Source organism: Megalopta genalis, chromosome 3 (assembly GCF_051020955.1).
Source record: "Megalopta genalis isolate 19385.01 chromosome 3, iyMegGena1_principal, whole genome shotgun sequence".
Lineage (NCBI taxonomy): Eukaryota > Metazoa > Arthropoda > Insecta > Hymenoptera > Halictidae > Megalopta > Megalopta genalis.
Window position 1 is genome coordinate 24,254,913 of NC_135015.1, and position 23,940 is coordinate 24,278,852.

General features: G+C 39.8%; 1 protein-coding gene across 2 annotated transcripts in view; it reads right to left on the reverse strand.

Moving 5' to 3' along the window:
• Rap1 (RAS oncogene family member Rap1) overlaps positions 1–23,940 on the reverse strand; it is a 49,240-nt gene that overhangs the window by 23,268 nt on the left and 2,032 nt on the right. The window contains exon 1 of one of the 2 annotated variants that reach the window (XM_076520477.1): positions 2,076–2,213. The exons of the other annotated variant lie outside the window; for it this stretch is intronic. The gene's annotated coding sequence lies outside the window, so the exon portion shown is untranslated. Of the gene's footprint in view, positions 1–2,075; positions 2,214–23,940 lie in introns of those variants that run through there. 2 annotated transcript variants of the gene reach the window in all.

Genomic DNA, 23,940 nt, shown 5'->3' on the forward strand with positions numbered 1-23,940 from the left:
GATAGCAAGTTCACAGGATATGAAGTAATGCCTGATAACGAGAGCGAGCAGCGACACAAATCGGGCGTAACGCGGCGAGACTCGTTTTCTAGCGCGGGTTTTATTGGCCGAAACTTGCCGCTTGTTCCGACCAATCAAGCGAGCCGCGCTCAAAATGGAGCCGCATTCCTTCTGGAATCAGACAATTAACACGTTGACCGAGATATCGACCGCATAATTATTCGCGAAAACCTATCCCGCGAGAACGAACGAACCGAATGAACGAACGAACAAACGCGAACACACCCGCGCCGCAGTTTACACGCTCCTGAATATCTATGCGCTTTCCTTTATTCCTAATTCTATCATATCGAATTACTACCGCGAAAGTCGGCTCTCCGCTTTCGATTTTCTAAATTCATCGGCGAATAAAGGCGGGCTTCGTCGAGTGTGTACTTGGAAAACAGCCGGACAATTCTGCGGTCCAAAGTCCGTTCGTCGAGACGAGTCGCCAGATTTAATTACTCGATAGTCGATTAGCAGATTCGGGGATGGAATTTGCTGTTTCTCGGGCCATTTTGTCGAACGCGTCCTCCAAGTCCAGTCTGTATTATTATATTATTATATATATTATTGTATTATTACGTATATTATTATATAATATTATTGCGTATTATTACGTATATTGTTATAGTATTACACATATTATAATATTATTATAAGACGCCTTTTAATAACTTCTAACACACTATTTTTACCAAAGGGGTAAAAGGACATCCTTCAACCCTTTGCAGTTGAGTGGCGTTTTAATTCTATTAAAAACAAGAAACAACTGTTGACCGACAAAAGTCTATTTCATAGACTGTAATGTGAACTTAAAGTTCACCTTGTGTTCCCTTGCGCTGCGCGATCACTTGTTAAGACCTAACGAGGCTACAGTAAAAACAATCTCGACGATCAATTTCTAGCCGACGATGTCCAAAGAACTCGAGATGCCTCGTGTAAGAAATTAAATTGAAAAAATAGATCGCTGTGTGCGCGAGCAATCCGCGAAACGTCGAAGGAGAACCGCGGGGTCGTCGACGACCCGACGCGGTGCGTTCGCGACCCCTGGCCCCCGCGTTTCCCGAAACAACTGGGTCAATCGGTGTCCCAGAAGCGCGTGGAACGACCGGATACAGGAAACTGCAGTCTACAAACGGAAACCGCGACGATGTTTAAGACTTTCCGCGTGAGGAACCTGGAATCGCCGTGATTATCGACGTTGCGGTCATTTGCCCGGGATCGGCGAATTTCTTCAGGGTAGAGACCGTCGAAAGAATCGCGGAGAAGCGGGCGTACACGACCTGTGACCCGCGGCCAAGCGACTCATTTCATAATTTGACAATTATCATATATATTTGTTTCCACGATAATTAGAATTGTAATCTCGAACTTTTATGTTCGGTTCAAATTATTTTTTAATTCGTAATCTCCGCTCAATTACATCGTCATCCGTTGTTTTAGTTCGATTGCGTCGTAATTCGTTGTTTGAATTCGATTACATTCTAATCCGCAGTTAATGTAATTTAATTGCTCAGTCCTTGGTAATTGTACCGCAATTGCGATTAGGAATTATTAATTGTAATTTGGTTTAACGGTGATCTGAATTACGAATTACGGTGTATAATGGTGTTATAATGGAATTGAATTACTTCGTAATTATAATGGAATTGAGGTACTTTGTAATTATAATGTAATTAAACTACTTTGCAATTATAATGGAGTGAACTGTGCTTTGCAATTATGGTGGAATTGAACTTATTTGCAATTATACTGAAATTGGACTACTTCGTAATTATAATGGTATTTATATTGTATTATAACATAACCCTAATAAAGCTATAAAATATAACCCTATATAATAATAATACTATACTAATATTATACTATGTATATATATATATATACTATATACTATGTATGTGTATACTATACAATACTATACTAATAATACTATACTACACTATATAATAATAATAATAACTCTATAAAATATAGAATAATTAAATATAAAATATATACATAAATTTTCAAAATACTCATGAATTACTCACACCGTAGCAATAAACAAATGCATATTTGGTGGCTCTCATTGTCCGATGAGAAAGGCTATGGTTACCGTTGGTACACGCCGGCGCGAACACGTTAAATAAAACACTGGTATTGTTAACGTACAACCGTGGATACACTCCTGTTGACGACTCCGGCACGACTGACTGGTGTTTTGACACAGTCGGGACCTTCCGGACGTGCCATTCTTTGTTTTCGCTTATCGGCCCTCCCCACCTCTCGGCCTTTACACCGGCGGTTACCTGAGTATTTCGGAAAGGCTCGAACTGCCGGCTTTATCTAATCCTTTTTTTTTTGTGTGTGTCCCGGACTTTGTATCATCCTCAAATGAAATGTTGTCCTCGACCGTTGCTTCACGAAATCTCGCGGCTATTCCAGTAACATAATGCATACATTTACGCGCTTGGCTCGATCATGCAAAACAATGCTATTGCGTCGTAGCATATTTCGGCCAACGAGATCCGTGCGTCCTTCATTTTGGCGATTTCACAGCAAATGTATATATAGACGATCTTTATGACCTGTCTCCCTCTTCAGCCCTTCCGCCTTACGCGTAGATACGCATATTTTAACATTAATATTATTACGATACTCTATTTAATAATTTAATTTAATATATTTAATCTAATATACTTCATTTAATATAAATTAATACTTAATAATATTAATATATGATGTAATAATTAATGCTTAATTCAATACTCCATTTAATAATTTAATTTCATATATTTAATCTAATATATACTTAATTTAATATAAATTAATACTTAATAATATTAATATATGATATAATAATTAATGCTTAATTTAATATTAATTCAATCTACCCTTAACCGTATTATTTAAAATGAACTGTAATGACGAACTTGAATCTATCCCCTCAACATTTATAAAATATATAATTTAATGTGAAGGATATATATATATATATCGGTGTATATATATCCTTGTATATAGTCTACATAATCTAAATAACCAATTCATCGTTTTCGACGAGTACACTGCAATTATTTTGATATATGATTGCAATATTTTGTCTCGCGACGAGTATACTGATCGAAAATAATTGACCGGTGACGAAGCAACCCGATAGAGTATTTTCGGGCGATTTGCCAGAAAATGGCTCCATCCACCCTCCGTGGTCCCGGCTAGATTCTCGCGGGGAGGCCTAAACGTAATCCGACGGAGTCGCTCCGTCCCAGCGAGAATGCAGGCGGGAACGCGACGGAGCTCGCTATTATTATTGACTTTTTCATCTCCGCGGTAATTAAGAACGCTGTCAGTGGTCCATTAAAGCATTACGAGCCGTCTCGCCTGTGTTTAAGAAGCAAGTTTCAGGGCATCGCAGCCTCTCAGCCTCCGGGAGCCTGCTAACAATGTCGACAGCCTCCGGTCTCACGGCTGCTACACGCCGATCGTGTATCAAAGCAATCGAAAACGACATAAAGACTACGAAAAACTGCGAGAGATTGTGGAAGACTGTAAAAAAGTATCGTGAACTGTTATCAACTGTTAGAAAGTATGAAAAATCTATTACAAAGCATTGAAAACTATTACGAAGTATTACAAAGCATTAGAAGCTATTGTATAGTATTAAAAAGTATTGAAAACTATTACAAAGGATTAAAAAGCGTTAGAAATTATTATATAGTATTAAAAAGTATTTAAGAACTATTATATAGTATTAAAAACTATTGTATAGTATTAAGAAGTATTAAAAACTATTACAAAGTATTCAAAAATATTACAAAGTATTAAGAACTATTACAATCTATTAAAAACTATTCAAAACTATTAAAAATTATTAAAAGCTATTACAAAGTATTAAAAGGCCATTCAAAACTATTTTAAAGTATGACAAATTATTGAAAATAATAAAAGAAACTGAAAACGAATGAAATCTACTCGAAACAATGTTCTACTTCGATCTTGTCTCGTTTAATAATTCAAAGTCTTACATAACAATAATATATCATTTAATATGTCAAATTTTGTCCCATTTATCTCGGTACAAAAACGTCCCCGATATTTTCAGAATACGCGAATTAGATCGTGCGTCTGTCTAGCCGCTGTATTTTCTGTTTTTTCTTTCGAACTCTGCGTAGGAGTTTCTCGACACATATTTATTGTTTCAGCTGTGCGAAAAATCTTCGCCTCGTTGTTTCTCCGACGTATTTTCGGAAAATGCTATTCGAAAATTAACGAGCACGTAGCGCCGAGAAAAATGTTTGCAGGAACAGCCAGGAAACGCGTGTCATCCGTGTCGGATGAGCCTTTTTGCTCGAGGTCGGGCCTGAGTAAAAATATTTTTAGAAGTACTGCAAATTGTTAATAAAATCTGTTTCTACGACATATGATTTTCAATTTTTATTTGACGCCACAGCGACAAGTATACGTATTCGAAATAGTCATTTACTTCGCACACTGTTAATTAATCATTAATCAAATTAGCGTTCTCTTAAGATGCCCCCGAGATAATTATTTGAAATACTATTCGATGCATCGAAATTTCTATGAATTATTTTATCTCGTAAGATTAACGATAATTGCGAGAGAAAATAAAAAATAAGCTTGTATTCTTCAGTATTTCAATTAACCACCCCAGGTTCGCATTGTAAAATGTGTATATTAAATACCGATCGTACACTTGTGAAATAAAAATTAATCAAGTATTTCATTTGAAAAGTATTTCTTCCACCCTTGAAATATTTGTAATTCAAGTCCGCCCGAGGTATGCGGTCGGTAGCAACGAGGAACGAGGCGTAAAAAAAAAAAAAAAAAGAAATAGATTACGCGTGGGCGGATTTTTCAAATCTGCCGCTGACTGCATTAAATCGTCCTACGTACGCCCGGTCAATCTTATTTTAAGTCGGAGGCGTCGTCGCCGAGTTTTCTAGATGGCATTTGCATCCGAGAGGATATCCCCGTGATCCTCCGGAGACAATGTTTAACATTCCGCCTCCTTCGCGGGCGAACCGCCCTGAATATTCATCCGATAATCATCGACGGTAATCGATTCTCTTATCCGAGCAGAAAGACATCGAATGTAATTACTAATCTTTTCCCCCTTTTTTTCTACTTTACCCATCCGTTCGATGAATCTTCAACTTAATTGCGGCCCAACTGGGTCACTTCTCTGTCTCTGCGACAACTGCCGCCGCGATTATCTGCTGTTCATTAATTTATGCATGCGGAACGCGATACGCGATCTTACGAATCAAATTTCTATACGAATTTTCATCAATTTCATGGTATATATTTCTTCCAAAATTTCTGAACGCGGATAATTCCGTGTGAAATATTTAAATAAAATATTCCTATAAACAGCGATGCTTTAAATTGTGATTGAACATTTGAATATTGTTCGTAATAAACTTTTACCTAATTCAGTTCTAAAAAGAAAATGTTTACTAGATTGAAATAATTAACAAAATAAGTATCTAAATTTTATTGTTCTCACATCGAAACTAATTCATTCAAATGATATTATTATATTTAGATAATATAAATATATAATAATAATATTTAGTTTAATCAAATAAATAAGTTTAATATACATAAGGGTAGTTTCATTATGATCCATTCTATAAATTATATGGACGAAGATATCTGTTTCGATTTATTCATTTATCATTATTTACTGTATCAATATGTCATATCGCAATTATAAATAGAATAATTCTAATTAATAATATAGTCACCCTAACAATTCAAAATATAATATTACTACCCGCACATACAAGTAGAAAATTTTAAATATGATAATATCCTCACTCGAAATACAACAACTGCTACCTAAACATCCCGTTTTTTAAACGGAAAACACTTCCTTTCTTTTTCTTTCGAGGAAAATTGCGCAGAAAATGTTCCGAGCGGCACTCGCGATTTTAAAGAACAACGGAATGTTTCAAAGGGAACAAAGGGTGTTTCGCTGGCGATTCTCAAGAACAGCGGAAGGTTTGGAACGGAACAAAGGGCATCGTTCCAGCGCAATTAGAAGGGCCAGAAGTTTCGAGGAGCGTTCTTTAATAATCCTCCGCGGATACATCGATTCCCGGGGCAGAAACGTGTACACGTTTAACTGGGTTAAGTGTGTACAAACAGTTTTCCGGCCCCACCATTCCTCCAAAGACGTTAATCGCAGACTAATGTTCCTTTTAAGAGGGTCCGGGCAATCTCCGGCCGATAGAGGGTGAAACGAAAACCAACCCCTTACGCTGGACGCTCTTGAGATTTCTGCGCGTTCGCGTTGCGGTCAGGATAAAAATCTATTAAAAAGTATCGTTCTTGCTTGTACGAAATAATATTTCTCGCGCACGCGTTATTTACGCTGTGCTAAAAAAAAATTATTGATCGAAAAAGTATCTTTCATGTGTCGACGTTTCTATTAATTATCTGGAATAATATTTCAGATATTATAATGGTATTTTACGATCAATAAAATCGTATATTGTAAAATATACGTTTTACAATACTAATTAAATACTTGCGAAATTAAAATTAATTAAGTGGCTCAACTAGTCTGTCATTAAATACAAAAATAAATTACACTTTCATTTCATACAGAAATTCGAACATTTCTGCCTTTTTACAACGTTTCTTCTGATCACAGAGCGACGCGAGGTGGTTAAATAAAAAAAGAAAAGGAATAAAATGTCGAACAGCCAAGGAATCGTCGATGAATAAACAAAAATTGTTGTACGAATGCGAAAGCAGTAGAACTGAATTTCTGCCGGAATGTACGCTATTCGGAGCGCTGTGCTCCGGCTCGAAAGAGGAGAAGACCCGGCTATCTCTATGCGAACGCGACAACATTTTGCCCCTTTGAAAAAATACGCTATAATTCTCGAGTGGCCTCTCGCCGAACGAGACCCGCGCGCACACAATTCTAAAGCACATTCTCAGGTGTCTCGAGAACTCAAGTGTCTTAACAGAATTTCTTCAGTGGACCCTCGACGCGTCACGCGGAGTCAATGGTCGACGAGCAATAACTGGATCACCAGCGCCCTTTGACGACCAACCTGATCAAGGACCTCTCGGAATCCGCCCGAAACCCTTAATTAGCACGCTTCTATTCGATAATAAACATTACGCGCGGACGGCATTGGTATTTCACTTGCGGCCATCCTAGCTGCATCATTTATTTGGCCATTTTATAGGGCCAGACGCCATTTTAATTTTCTACAAAAATTCAACGTAATAATAATAATAATAATATAGATAATAATAGAATAACAATAGTAATAATGATAATAGAATAACAATAATAGCGATCATAATAGAATAATCGTAATAATAAAAATAGTGATAATAATAGAATAATGCTAACAACACAAAAAATATAGATAAATAATTCTGTTTAGTTAATTTCAACTAATTCGAATGAATATTAATTAATTTGAATGAATCTATTATCTGCCTTAATGCATAATAATCCAAATACACGATCCTAAATGTAATCTGTCCAATTTGGATAATCGTGAATTTAAAAAATTGGAAAATGGCGCGTCCACCAGTAAGCTTACGATATCGATAATTATACGATAATAAAATTGGTACATGGATAATAAAATCGGCCGGTTTTCGAGCGATTCTACGACGATCTGGATGGAACGTAGAGTTCGTCCGGCGTTCCGAAAGATTCACACGGCGAAGAGAACGGTGTCCGAGAGGATCGCGACGTAATTCCGAAGTAACCAGAAGACCGTGTCGCCGTCGTCGTCGTCGTCGACGACGTTCCCCGTATTATGACGCGACGAATTAGGAGTAAGCTGATTCTCCCGGCGTTTAATCATCGCTGAACCAGCTAACCGTGAATTCCTCTCGCGCCGCCGCGCGTTCGCCATTAACATCCGACGAACGGGCAAAGAGAACGATAGAACAGCACCGAAGCCGCCAGGTGTCTTATTCCAATGAATTCCTCATCGTCGATCTCTCTGTCACAGTTATTTCAGCATTCGTGCTTCATTTCTAAATGTTTTAAGCTTAATTTATTCGTGCTCAAGGTCGCGCCAAGGTCGTCTTACTATAGATCATTGGATTCCTCTTGATCTCAGCTATCGTGGCATAACGATAGAAATATGTAATCCTATTTGAAAAAACATCGGTGACCTTGAAATCTCGAAAAGTATGATCTTTGATAAGAAATCATTCCCACTGTAATATGTATCACTTCGAACTATACAATTTGTTCCTCCGGCATTTTTTTAGTATCGTTAACGATAACGGAGATATTGCATTGTAAGAGCTTTGATGAATCACCCTGTGCGTATGCTTGAACGAAGAGGTTTCTCTAAAAAGTCGACGATATCGATCAGTCGCGTTTAGAGGTACGTCGTTCCAGTGTCAGACACACCTTATTTTTATTTCAGCTCGAGCGAGAGACTCGATATTTTCCACGAAAATATATTGTTCGTGTAGAAATCGATTTTCGTGTTCTCGCTTTAAAAAATTATTCGCGTGATAGGGCCGAGGATCGATTTGGTCTGGAAGTTACGATTTTTGTCCCGAAACTAGCATAAGCTAGCGAGAGCACAGCGACAGAGCGACGCGGCGAGTTCGAAAGTTCTGTTTCGACGTTACATATTTCTTCGCGGTTTCTCGGATCCGAAAACACGGCTTGGAATTATTAGCCGGCCGCGATCGCGGCCCGGATAAAACGTTTACGAGCGAGATAATATCGACTTCTCGCGCAATTACTATATGCAGTCTATTAGTCACTAGTGAAAGGAACTAGAACGCGGGAGAGAAACTGCGTTAACAGGGACGCGCGGCGCGCAAGATGTGTTTACAATTCTCGGCCCGCGAAACTCTGCGCGCCGCATCGAACAATATTACCTGCGGTTCTTGCAATTTTATTGCACCGGTCAGCCAGGCTTTTCACCGCCTTTTTATTCGCAAAAAAAAAGAGAGAAGAAAATTTCGATTCGCATCGCACGGATTAGCGATTTTCCAACCGGTTCTCGCTGTCTCTTTTTTGGTCCGCTCGATGTTCCAGGCTCGGTTATTTACGGGGATGGACGTTGTTCGAGCAACATTTCGTTAGAAAAATATTTCGAACGAATTTTACGAATACAATTTTATTCGAGAAATGTTTCGAGTGAATTCTGTGAATGAAATTTTATTCGAGAAATATTTCGAATGAATTCGAGAAATATTACCAGTCAATTCGACAAGTCAAATTTTACACGAGAAATACATCGAATAAAATTTTGTTCGAGAGAAACTACGAATAAAATATCATTTGAAAACTATATCGAGTAAATTCTACGAATGAAACAGCGACGAATTTGTCTCGAAGCGCCGCAACGATACGAATAATATACGATACAATAAAAATAGAATCGACGACTGTAATAGAACCGTCGACGACGGATGCTGCAACGAAACGCGGTCCTAGATCGAGTCGGTTCGCCATCGAATACGGCACATTAATCGTTCAATAATTCATTTACAAAGTCCGAGCGCGGTGCATCGATCGGGAGCGATCGTTTCCCATAAAACCCGATTCGCGAATACAAAGCATAGAAGGGAGATCGACGCCCGTTATGGTCGCGAAATAAGAAGGCATTCAAGCAATGATTGATCGGGCCTGATTGCACAGGAAGCGAATCGCCAACGTAAGTAAGGCCGACCCGGCCGGCGTGCATCTGGGGCGCGCACATTACGCGTCCTCCTCATAAACGATCATTTCAGGCTGCTTATTAGCGGCTGACCTCCTTATGCAATTCCGATGCATTCAAATGTTCCACGGAGAACGTGTTTCCATCGCGATGCTAATTAATGAAAACACTTCTTCTCTACCACGGCCGACGGGGCCCGATCGCGGGCCGCACGCACCGCCGCCGCGGCGTCGTCGTCTCTGTTTGCTCGTCAAATCGGAAACAACGAACTGTTAAACAATGTTATTATTCCGTCGTCGTTAACCCTCATCCTGTCCCTCTCTCACTCTCTCTCTCCACAGTTTGACACACTTTCCGCTGATTCTGAATGAACGGTGCGTGCCGCACTCCGTTTCGTCGGCTACCAGCGACGAGAGTAATCTCGCGTTATTCGTTGTCAAGCGAAACTCGCGATTTCCGCTCCGCTCCTTTCGATTTCTTATTGCTGTTTTATTTATATTTCATATATCTCGGTGACGGAAGACCAATTTTATTCGATTATAATCATGGTATTAAATATTATTCGAATGGGTTTCGATCGTAGCGGCGTTAAGTCACATTTAATAATAATAATATTATCGTTAATAATGATACTAATAATTAATAATAATAATAAAGTCTCTGTTACAGTGAGAGAAAATAAGGACGGATGAAATACAAAAATATAAAACTAAAGCAAATTTAAACATAAAAACTCGAGAAGAGAACAAAATATATTCTAATTCTATATATAATAAAAAAACTGATCGAATGTATTGTTAAGATAATTTATAGTCAAGTTGAGGGCCCAGTAATTATCTCCTCTAAAGTTTCTAGGCGCGGAATCTCTTTGAAAATCGGCCTTCCGTTTAGGGCTCCGTAGAGCTCGTCGACTGCGTTAACGCAGAAAATGATTTTTTGGAGACGCTTCGCGGCCGGGAAGATCGACGGGATTAAATGTCGAACCAGATTTCGAAATTCCTCGGTTCACCGTATTCATTAGGCGGCCTCTAGACGGTTAGTGGACTATGCACGATGGGAACCACGCGATCACAATATCGAGCGAGCTATAGAGACAGCAATTTTGATAATGCAAAGCTTGATGCGGTTACCAGTAGGCCCATATCGATTTAGTATCGCGTAAATTATCCCGAGCCGATCGCGTCGCTGATCGACCTTAATTAATCCAATTCGTCGAACACGATTTTACTCGGATCAAATTTTATTCCAGCAATGCTGCGAGTAAATTCTAGCAATATAATATTTTCTAATACATTATTATTAGACAAACGTTTCGAGCAAAATTGTACTCGCATAAATGCTTCGAATTTGTTCTTCGAATACCATTTTGTTCGAATAATATTTCGAATAATATTTCGAATACAATTTTGTTCGAATAATATTTCGAATGAAATTGTATTCGTATAATATCTCGAATAAAATCATATTCGTATAATATCTCGAATAAAATCATATTCGTATAATATCTCGAATAAAATCATATTCGTATAATATCTCGAATAAAATCATATTCGTATAACATTTCGAATAAAATTGCATTCGTATAAAATTTCAAATAAAATCGTACTCGTATAACATTCCAAACGAAATCGTATTCGCATAACATTTTCGAGTAGAATTGTATTCGAATAAAATCTCCGGCTGAAATTGCATTCGAATGAACTCTCCCGATAAAAATCATAATTCGAACAAGTTGTTCGAATAAAATTTTACAACGAGCTCCTCGGACAGGCCTGTAACTCGAACGAATTCCTCGAATAAAATTTCCGCAATAAACTCGCCGAATAAAAATAGTATTCGAACAGACGGCGAAGCCTAGACGCGTGTACGCGCGCGGGAAGGAAGAAGCGTTTTCATTGCACCGTGGAAAAACTCGCGTTATTATGGCACGGGCCGGTGGAAGTGCCGTTTTATGTAACAAAATATTGGAGCTCGTACGAGGCGCTTGTTACGTTCCGCCTCATTTGTTACGAAATGAAACGCGCGGGGCAGAGGAAGAGGCCATCACCTTTTTTCCAGAGTACATAAAACCCGTGGAGGAGAGATTCGCCGGGGCTACTTCGGAACGTACGGCCGAGAATACACGAAACTCTCGTTTCCTACGGCATTACCTCGCGATCAAAAAATTACCATTTCTCCGAGCGAGTTTCTGAAAGGCGAAGAGGAGAAGCACACAGCATCGTGGCCGTGCAGAAATGTTCCGTCGATAAATCAAGCGGACGGGACCCGCGCCGGTCAGATATTAGATCCCCGTCACCGTTTATTGGCTGAATTAGAAATCATTATGAACTCGATGCGCGAGGCCGTCCTGCTCGAGGAAAAATAACGAACGCGGCGATGATAATTAGACGGCGAAAATGCATTGAATAAGTTAAACACGTAAAATGCGTTAAATATATGAAATGCATTAAATATATGAAAATGCATTGAATATATGAAAATGCATCGAATATATGAAAATGCATTGAATATATGAAAATGCATTGAATATATGAAAATGCATTAAATATGTGAAATGCATTAAGTATATGAAATGTATTAAATATATGAAATGCATTAAATATATTATATGCATTAAATGCATTAAATGCATCAAAGAATTTAAAAGTGCTGTTGCACTAATTATAACACGTCTAAATGATTACAAGAAGAAATAAATGTGTGCGCAGCTTCTGAAGCTTGCAACGAGTGCCGACAATTTTTATTTTGCACATAAATCCGCGGTCGAATTTATTCTTTGAACCCGTCGAATGAACCCTTTGAACCCGTCGAATGAACACAAAAATACAATAAAAATAGTAGAAAATGGAAAATGGCGAGGCAACTGATACAGTTATCGGCGCGGTAATCCAATTGTCCGGAGATCAATGAAATGCGTCGAGCACGATAAAAACTAGTCGAACAACAATTGCCTCGGCATAATAATTGTCTTACGATAATACATCGGTTACGAAATTTCGGATCGCGACATCGAAAGTTATTAATCGTCGCTGGGATCGTCCAGGACCCGTTAATTAATATCGTTGACGCGATTATTATCGGGACGGGCCCGGACTCTGTATTCTAATTAAGATTACTTTGGACCCGCTTAGGGCGAGACAATTACGTCGCGATGTTAATTAGGCACGTTAATTATATCCGCCGATACGGTGTCCCGGCCTCAGAAGTGCGGACCAGCCAGCCTCGGAGCAACGCGGTGCTCTTCTCGCTCGAAAAATCTCCGACGGCCGCGCCCGCCTTTCCGTCCGTGACAATGACGGCCGCTAATTAGGCTCGGTTTCCACGCACCGACACGCTCCACGGAACACCACGACGGATTGATATTTCCCCGTCGATGGCCTGATTATAAGGGTAACCAATTTTTCGGCGAAACCGGAAACATTTCCGTTACGGATCTCGGATCTCTCGCTTTCGCCCGGCTCGATTAGCTTCTCTCGACCTATCATCGTAAACGCACAATAACAGCGGAATATCTCGCGATCGTCCCTCCGGTCCTCCGAATATCGGAATCGTTTTGTTATTCGAACACGTTTCACCTCGTAATCGAAACACGATCGAAGGCGACTTGCGATGCGAAACATGATTTATTGCACAAATCGGGGAAGATGATATCATATACACTTTAATTAAAAAATCGTTCTTGTATTATCTGAAACGTTTATGTTACTCTGCTTGATCAGGATTATCCAGGTTCTACCGTGCTGGAAAATATCGGATAACGTATCTATGGTGTAGATTTAATTGGTGCACACAGCTGCAGTTTATTTTAACCTTTTTTTTTACTATTTATTTCTTGGTACAGTATACGCACGGAGTAAAATAAAGATCCAAATTGACGGAAAGAGATTTCAAAGAGAAGATCAAAATTTAAATTAAAATAAAAATTGTAATTAAAAATGCAAGTGTAAATAAAAATGTGAATAAAAATGAGAATCTGAATCAGGATCAGGGTGAAGATTTAAATGAAAATAACGATTTAAATTGAACTAAAAATTCTGATTACAATATAAAAATGAGAATAAAAATGAGAACCTAAATTAGGATGAAGATTTAACTAAAAAAATAGAGATTTAAATTAAACTAAAAATTCTGATTACAAAATGAAAATGAGAACCTAAATTAGAATGGAGATTTAAATGAGAATAATCATTCCAACGAAAACGATGATTTGAATGAAATTAGCGCGACTTACTCGATAAACGTAAAGATGATTACCATGCTCGAAACTAAACCGAAGGCAGAGTAATTGGCTACAAAAAAGAATAATTTCTCGAGGACGTTCGTCGCGGGAAGAGTACGTATCTCGAAGCCGTAACAATTACACGAAAGTTACGTGTAACGAGCGCGGTTACTATTTGAACAAACTTTCGTTCGCGGCGACGTTTGATATGCAAACGTGCGCGATAACCGCGGGAAAACTGCATCGATAATCTCGATAAGATTACGTTCGTTTGCACGGGAGAGGTATTCGCTGGTTCGGGCAGGATTTTAAGCCTGACACGAGAGAACACGACTGAGAGAAAGAGCGAAAAAGACGACTTCTCCTCGTCGGATCGGGAGGAACGCGATTTTCGCGGGGATCCGTCCTCGCGGTGTTTCGCGGCGAAGAACGAGAAAGGGAATCGAATTAATCGGCGAGGTTTATCTCCCCCACCGATGACCGCAAACCAAAGAGAACGTTGTAAAAATACTTATCCACGTACGCCTCGAGAAACAGAGGCGGGATCGGCGCGGCGCGGCGCGTTATCGACGCGTTTCCTGGCCAGAAGCCGTCGAAGGTCATGAATCATCGCGAAACTAATGAGTTTAATCCGTTCAAGGGGTCGGGGGACACACTTCGTGCATTTCGTGGAATCGGATTTCTTTGTTTTCTGCCCGTCTCGAGACGCGGCTATTCTTTTGCAACAATGCCGAGAGGCTGGATTTATTTGAACTTCGCGCGATTTACGGTACAATAAATAATTCGGCGAACCTTGCGGCTCGTTTTTACGGTTGTCAAGGCTATTTTTATCTTCTTCCCGTCTATTTTTATCCGCGATCCGACCGCGAATTAGGGAGAAATTACTGAATTTTGAAATGGTACTTTTCGATCGCTTTTTGAAGGAGTTCTAACCCTTTAGGACCGATTCAATCGGCGCTCTTAGTGAGACGGCGGCAATAAAAAAAGGCGAAACAAAAGAGACACGAGGCGAGGCCCACGGCGAGGGGCCAAGGGAACGGCACCGGTGTGAGAAATTACTGAATTTTGAAATGGTACTTTTCGATCGCTTTTTGAAAGCGGCCTAACCCTTTAGGACCGATTCGATCGGCGCTCTTAGCGAGACGGCGGCAATAAAAAAAAGGCGAAACAAAAGAGACACGAGGCGAGGCCCATGGCGAGGGGCCAAGGGAACGGCACCGGTGTGCCGTAAGGTTCCCGCACCCCCATGATTCATTTCGCGTCACGCAATGACACCGAAAGGCGTGCGAGCCCCGTAATTTTCTTCGCTGACCGTGACAACGCATCGCCGGTTCGTTTCCAAGAATCGACGATATATCGTTCCCCGGTCCCCCTATCCACGATTTCCACGTTTCTCGATCATGCTTGCAGTCGCGAGGCGACACGATAACCCCGGAAACCGGATGATTTCGCGAACCGACGCACCGGCTTCTCGGTCCCGGTCGTCCGGTCATCGATAACGACCGGATTCCTCTCTCGGAGAACGTTGTTTTTTAACGCCTTGTGCAGCGTGTACGCTTCAACTTTTGCGCTCGTATTCTTTCGGCCGCTTCTGTTAACGGAGGGCGTTCAGAAGAAAATCGAGTATCAGTCGCTTTTTTAAGATTAAATTTTGAACAATATATACTATCATCTATCTTATAGCTAGTTTTATTATAATTTACTATCCATCTTTTAAATACGACACGAATTATATGCAAATTATTTTGCTAACTATTTTTTTCGGCAATAAGAAAATATCTGCTACATGTATATTTATTATATATGTATACTGCACTATATTGTATTTTTTCTATAATCGCCCTTAACCCTTTGACACGCCATTTTCTTCGCAGTCCGATGCATATCGTGTGCCTAAATTTACTCGAATGCTTAAATATCGATGGCAAGAGATTAGAATTTTATTGCAATTTTAAAGAACAGAATAACATGCTCAATAAGTTATTACTAGAAATTTTCATGACGAGTCGAACTCGTCAAAGTACGGCGAGGGGTTGACTCGGCGAGAGACGCTACAGGGTGAAATTTCCCACGCAAATAACCGGGTAAAATGAAGCAGTTTCTGTTATGATTTTTGAAACAGGTTTAACTAAGATTTTTAGATGTATTTTCGGTATTGTTTGCGCCTCGAAGCTCCGTGCCTTAATATAAAAATAATATAATATAAAAATGATATAATACAAATATTCTAATATAAAAATAATACAAAAGAAATATTCTAATATAAAAATAACATAAAAGAAATATTCTAAAGCTATTCTAACAAATCCAATGGGGGTGTTTTCGATCCGGCGGCGAGCACCCATGTCGCAGCGAAGGGTGCTCGCCTCTCGCCGAGTTAATCAACAGAAGATCTGCCGGCAAGATCGGAAAATGTAGATTCCTTGCGGGAAACGGAAGGAATCCGAATCGAGAGGCCCGTTCGAAGGAAATAAAGGTACAAGTGGTTCCCGGCGACCTTGGAAGGGTTAATTCTCGTCGTTGCCGGTTAATTAGCGGACCGTTCTGACCGAGATCTACGCGTGACGGTGTCGGATTTCTCCGGCGAGACACAGATCGATACCCGTCGGTGCATGGTGTATCATCGTCGCGTAACGAGGGAATCGAGCGCGTATATACATATTAGAATATATACATACGGTATACCATGTAAATTTTAACCGGCACCGGTGTCGAGTATCGTAGTCGCGGCCGGTATCGTTTTCGAAGCTGAATCATGGCTGGTTAAAAGGCGTCGTCCCGCGGACTATATCATTTCACGGGGGTGCCCCCGACCGTCCGATTCGAGAACGTTGAACGGAAACAGGCGAAAACGATCGGTTGCGCCGTGAGCAAATATTACAAGCGACGATACGGGGGGCTCTGTCATTATCGCCGCCGTTCATCGAAACCAGAAGACGAATTAACGCGACGGAAATTAGAGGGTGAAGCGCGACGGCGATCGTTCGAGCGGACATTCTCTGGCACGAATCTGTGGAAAAGTCGATTCTTTTCGCACGTTCTTGGAGAATATAGGTTTAGAGGGATCTTTTCTTCTTTTTTAAAATGAAAATAAAATAATAATATAATATAAATTTAAATTAAAATGTGTCTCAGATCGTTATTTGGAAATACAAATAATATTGGCTCGTTTGAGATAGAGCGATTTCAAGTAATAAATTATATATGTAATTTATATAAATATATTTTATACTTATATATAATTTAATATTTAATATTAATATTAATATTATATTTATTTATTTATTTATTTTTTATGAAATTGAATTTCGCGACTCGAGTAACAGCTACACTTTGAACAGTATTTCAAACATAAACAGATTAAATAATGTTACAATCATACCGAAACGTGGCGTAACAATTTTAATATGGCGCCTCCGAGTCGCCAAAGGGTTAATTGTATAGGGAATTAATTATACAAGGGAAACGCTTTGTCCGAGAAGTGAAAACAAAGGAAACAGGAATTGATCGAGAGATCGAGAGAAAAAAAGAGAGATATCAGTGCCATCAATTTGTTGGAGGGATGCGCGAGAGGGATGAAGTAGCGCGGAGGGGTGGCTCGGGGACGGGCCGAGAGAGCTTGGCAGCGTGGTTTTCGGGGCGAATCCGCGAATTTTCGGGCGTACACAGTGTAATCGAGAGCCAGTAGACCGAGGCTAGTCAGAAACTATCGATTACAGAGCCATAACGCGTGCGTCTATGTCAACCCTTTTAGCGGCGACGTACGGCCGTTTGAAATATACGGCGGAACAGGCACACGGCCGCTTCCGTGATCGTTTAAACGGCCGTAATTTACCGTCCCTCGGCCGGATCCGTGCAAAGAAAGGCCCCGATTCTGATGCGGAAGGAATGCAATTTCAGATCTCGATGGATCTTCTTTTAACTCGCTTTTTGCCCCGTCCCGCGGCGTTCGCATGGAAACCCGTTTGTCGCGTCGGACATGATTTTAGCGATTTTTACGAGGTCTAAGGTCATAGCGTAGGTATACCTTTGTCCTTAGTTTAAACGCCTTTTTGGGAATTCGGAAATGTTTCGCCATTTTCCGGGAATTCAGAAATTATTCGAACGGATTCGACAGCGTCGCGGGTCTTTTACTTTTTAAGCAAGCTTAGAATATTCTAAATAGAGTTGAGTCGCAAATATGATTCCATTTCAACGTTTTCAATTATTTAACATATATGATTCTATAATATAATATTTATATATTTATAAATTATATAATATAATTTCATATTTGCCTCGAGTAACACATGCATCGAATAAATAACTACACAAATTGTATATCTTATATGAAAAATGTATCCTTGCAATTCGAATAACATTCGAAAAAAAGAACAAGGTAAAGATACGAAATTTTCATTAACCATTTGAAATGTCCGAAACACGCGGTAATTTTCACTGAACGCATAAAGGACCGCCCCGGAATCGGCGATTTTCGATTCGCCGATGGTCGATCAACGCGTCCCGGAAACGCAATAGAATGGGAGGCGGGTACGCGGCGCGATTAAATCATGGGAACGCCAATGTCAGCCGATTAAAATACGCAAAAATAATAGCTGAGCAATGCGGACATGACGCGACGCGACGCGAAACGAAACGAAACGGCGCAGCCCGGCCCGGCCCGGCGCGGCGCGGCACGCCGCCGTTGCGTCATTTCTCGTAAAACAATCGTCACAAATGATTGCATTAGTTCGTGAGTCATTCCCGTTTCGCTGAGCGAAGGTAACAGTAATTTCGCACGAAACTGTCGGCGCCGAAGCGCTAATCAAGACTGGCTTCTTCGGCGAGGCAGAGCCTAAAAATTCGCGCGGCGAGCGCGTTCGCGCTTTATTTCCGGCGCGGTTTCGGTTCGGAAAAATCATCGGTTCTCTTTGCTCATCGATCTCCGGTTCGGAGAACAAGCTCATTCGTTTATTTACTTATTTATTTGCATGTTTCTTGACTTATTTGCTCACTCTTGTTTACCGATTTATTTGCTTATTTATTTACTTACTGCTTTACTGATTTAGTTATTTATTTACCAATTTATTTGCTTATTCGTTTGCTTATTTATTTATTTGTTTAGTGGTTTATTTGCCTATTTGGCGTTTGTTGCATAAGACTTTGTCGCTAAAAACTGAGACCGAGACGATCACAATTTAAAATATTCATTTTTGTTACCAAAAAGTTAACAGACCTCTGTATTCTTTGATTTTATGACCGACGACTCGCTTCCCGTACAAATACATTAAATAAAAAGATAAATATAGCTTATAATCAAGCGCGATTTAATTTAAGCGCGTCTCCGGATCCGTGGAACCGCGGAACGCGCAGAAAACGGCGGGCCGTTGTAAGCGCGAGTTGGCGAAGGTGTTATCGGTGCCAGATAACGAATTCGAAAGCTGCTTCGTTTCCGTTCGGATTTCGAAAAATGCCGTGCCGATAACGCCGGGGTGCCCATAAACTCTTCGGCGGAGCGCCGACAGGGACGAGCAAAAATCCGCAACGTTTCCGCGCGTATTTTCGGCGGTGACGTTCTCGATCCGATTCGCGAGGCGACAAAGCACGAGGCGAAAAGAATTCCACGAACGATCGGAAACGTGCAACCGTGACGAGCCGTATCGATATACATATATGTATACAGTTGCTGCAGAAAGTTTCCGTTCGCTAAACTCGACGATCCCCGAGAAATTCGAATAAGGCATACCAAATGCTCTATTATTATTTTATTTTATTTGTTCTTACAAGAATAGGTAAACTGTTCGCAGGGACTTGTTTTACATTTAGTAACATTGGCTGCAAATAATCGGCTAATACTTTAAATTAACTTTATATTCATCGAATAGGACATGAAATTTTTGTATTCTTTTATTTTATTGATTTTTGAAAACGATCATATTTAACACGTTCCGTGCCGAGCTTTTTTTACTCGAATCTTCACACTTTGATATTTTACTAAAACTTGATGTATTACGTGCAATTATTAATTCTCGTACACATAACAACGTAACAAAAACTTATCAACGCCCATTGTTGCGGTGGAAATTGATTCTTCGGTTCTAAATTTCTTGTAAACAATTTGTTCAGTTCACTAAGTAAACATGCAAGCGTGTACCATCGATGGTACACGTGGCACGGAACGTGTTAATATAGCTTATACGATAAATATAAAATTAAATATCCTTTTATTTTGTTCATTCTTGAATAAAAATAATTGTACTATACTACTACCACCCTAATTGATTATTTGCAACGAACGTTATTCAATCTCAAACAAGTCTTTATAAATTGTTCACCTGCTTCTCTAATTCGCCGCTATTCGACGCAAGTTCTGCTACAATTTTAGTCACCGTAAAAATGACTGTTCATCCTTGCACATACAAATAAATCGTTTAAAATGCAATTCAACCGTTGCAACGTCGCGAAGACTTTTCGTGCAACGACGAGCCTGGAAATTCTAGCCGGCCGATGCCGAAATTCGTCGGAAATCGGAAATTTCGCGTACGTAGACTTTCTCGGGCCACTGTACACACACACACACGCACGCATACATAGAGAGCCCCGGGTATCGCGTGCAAACACGTACGACGAAAAACAAACACGTTTTGACGGCAAATAAGGAAATCGTCGCGAGAGCGGAATCGCGCGAGATTAAACCGCGCGGCGATTTTTTATTTTTCGTCGCCTCGGAATGCGGACGATCTTTTAACGCGGCTCTCTGCCCCCATATATGGGTCACGGGGAGTATAAATAAAAAGTTGCACCGGCGAAATCAAGCGGAAAGCCGTTTCAACCCCCTTGAAGCCGGTTCTTCGTTCGGTGTGTATTTCTTTCACGGTTTCCGTAATTAGAATTTTCTTTTCTCCGCGCGATACGCGGACCGCGGGGCTTTTTTCGTTTTTTTTATTTGTTTTATTCAAATGTACGCGCGACGACGGTTGTCCGACGCCCATCACTTTTCGGCGGAGCTATTCAACGCCGACGATAATTAACCGCGCTTCCATCAACGACACCGATCGGTGGCGACGATAAATTCGCACGTCGCGGCGGTTTGCCAAGTCCTAAAAAACGGAAACCTGTGTGCACGTCCCGCTGACGCTTCCGTTCGACCAATTTAGGGGATATTTACAGGGGGTTTGCGACCACTATCGCTGGATTTGCTATGTTCCTGTCATTTATAGAGCTTGCAGTCGAATGATGTGCTATCCTGCATTGCTAGCGGATCTTCTGGCAGAATAAACATTTTATTCGGCAATTGTATAAAACAAGGGTTGAATCTATTTAATAGATTCGATCGATTGAGAATAATGCAACGGTATCATAAAAGCAGAACAGTAAGGCAAAAAGTAATCTAATTAATGATTGACTAATTTATAATAATATGTATATTAATATAAACTAATATAAATTACTATTATACTATAATTATTATACTATAGCTATTATAGTATATACTATTATACTATAGCTATTATAGTATATACTATTATACTATAGCTATTATAGTATATACTATTATACTATAACTATTATACTATAACTATTATACTATAGCTATTATAGTATATACTATTATACTATAACTATTATACTATAACTATTATACTATAGCTATTATAGTATATACTATTATACTATAACTATTACACTATAAATTAATTTATAATTAACCAGTTATTCTCATGAACAGATAGATCACTTTGATTATTCGCTGTTCCGAATTTCTCTGATCAATTTCTGCAATAAATGCATCAAACGCGCTGTCGAGTTATTTCAGAGGGACTTAAAAAGTTCGAAGATTATTATTTAACCCTTTGCGCAACCGAGTGACGTCACCGCTACAAATTGTTACATTATGATTCCGAACGGTCGTTTCGCGATTAGGGCTGGCGAGTTTTTTTTTGTTATGGGAGCAACACGTAGCTCGGGGTGGCCATGATGAAGCCGTTGTCACCCGAGAGTAGCAAACGTTTTCCGTGCAACAGAACATTCGTTACGGGTCTTGGTAGATTAGAGCGGCGGTCGATCCCCCGCAAGAATATTTCCGGACACTCGAGAGAGGAGGACATGTGCCTCATGGTGATGGTGGTGGTGGTGGGGCTCTAAACGCGAGAGAAACAAATATTCGAGGCACAGCCGTGTGGTGTTGCTGCACGTTTGTAGCGGGTTTCTTTCTTCTCGTGTCACTTCCTGCGTCGCGGTGACTCACGTGAATCACCAGCCAGGAAGACGAAACGGGGAAAGTGTTCGAAAGGGACGACCGCAATCTGCTAGAGGCTAAATTCGAATCGGTTACTTTGTAGTTTTCTGGTTGCGCAGAAACGAAACCGAAAGAAATCCGTGAAATGTAACATCTGGTCGAACGGGGGGTGCCGCCCCCCCCTTTGTTTCTTTACGATTATGTATACGCATATCTGTGGCTGTGATCGCTCTTGAAAATAATATTTTCTGAAATATTATCTCGAATGACATGTTATTTTATCCGGCAGCGTCGGTACATAGAAACAATTGTTTGAGACAATCGTGAAACTCTTCTTCCCGGCGACTGAGTTGCAATACCGATCCGACTATGTTAAATGGTTATCCGATAACGAGGAGCATTTTTCTGAGGAATAACACCCGTCTGTCAGTTTCTGCGTCCGTCGAACCATTTACTTTCCTTCGCGATAACGTTAGATGAAGCCGGAGAAAAATCTGCGAACGCGTCGAACGACGAAAATCGACGGTAAAAATTCCTACAAAATCGAGGTAATTTAATTTGCTGAGACGGAAATTGAAAAATTAAAATTGATCACAGTGAATGGTATGCAATTGACTGTTTTGCAATTGATCAATTGAACAATCCTCGTTCAAATGGCAATAATTAGATACCCTTTAGAGTATTAAGTATTATTTTATTATTATTAAGTATTACATTATTATTTATTATATTATTATTTATTATTAAGTATTATATATATATATTATTATATTATTATTTATTATTAGTATTAAGTAATTAAAATAACTGGACAAAGATCTAAAGTTCAGACCTCTTTGTCCAGTTATTTTAATTAAACGCGTCTTCGAAAGAACGGCTACCGATTGAATGCGGTTGATAATGAATCGTAGAAACGGCTGTGTATTGAAAAATTAAAATTTCGTGTGGTTTATTATGGGAGGCTTAGACTGTGTGCCAGGGCAAACAATCACCAATGAGGTTGCCATTCATAGTTGGCTTTGTGAGCTGATTAAGGTCTAAAGTCTTCGATCATAATAAAGCAATTATGTATCGGTGCAAGCCCCCATAGATGCATAGAACATATGCGACAGAGGTCGTGCGGCGTCTATGTCTGTGAGAAACGCTTCTATATTTTTAGAACAGTTACAATGTAACCGAGTCGCGGCTGGATTACTCTATCCACTGTTCGAAGTACGCGTTACATTGTTTTATTGTTCGCACTAATGTATGAACTAAATGCATCGGGTCTACACACAATTGCAACTTAAATTGTTAATATGCCTTCAGAATAATTGAATAATACATGCCTGGAAAGTGCCATTAGAATTTCATTCACTTTCCACTGGATATTCAATCAGGTATGCCACGTATCTAATTTAAAAAAAGAAAAAAGAAACAATAAAGAAACAGTAGATTGCAGAGGCGTCTGCAGAGTTCAATCGAAACGACGATAAGAGCGAATACCAATTACTATATTCGAGCATTAAAAAAAAAAGCAAGCCGAGGTTTCTTGAAAACCAGGCATAACCTAACCTGCTAGTCAGGAAAGATAAACGTGCTCGTCAACAGTATTTATCTGTTAAAGACTCGATCCACGTATAAATAAGATAAACGATTTAATGGCAGCAACGGTGGACAATTAACGACCAGCGATTAATCATGAAATATAGATATTCTGCATCCCTGTCGAACGTTCTACCGCATATTTTCGAAATAATGAGCACGACGAATCCGCGTTCGCGAAACTTATAAATAATCGATCAAATGAA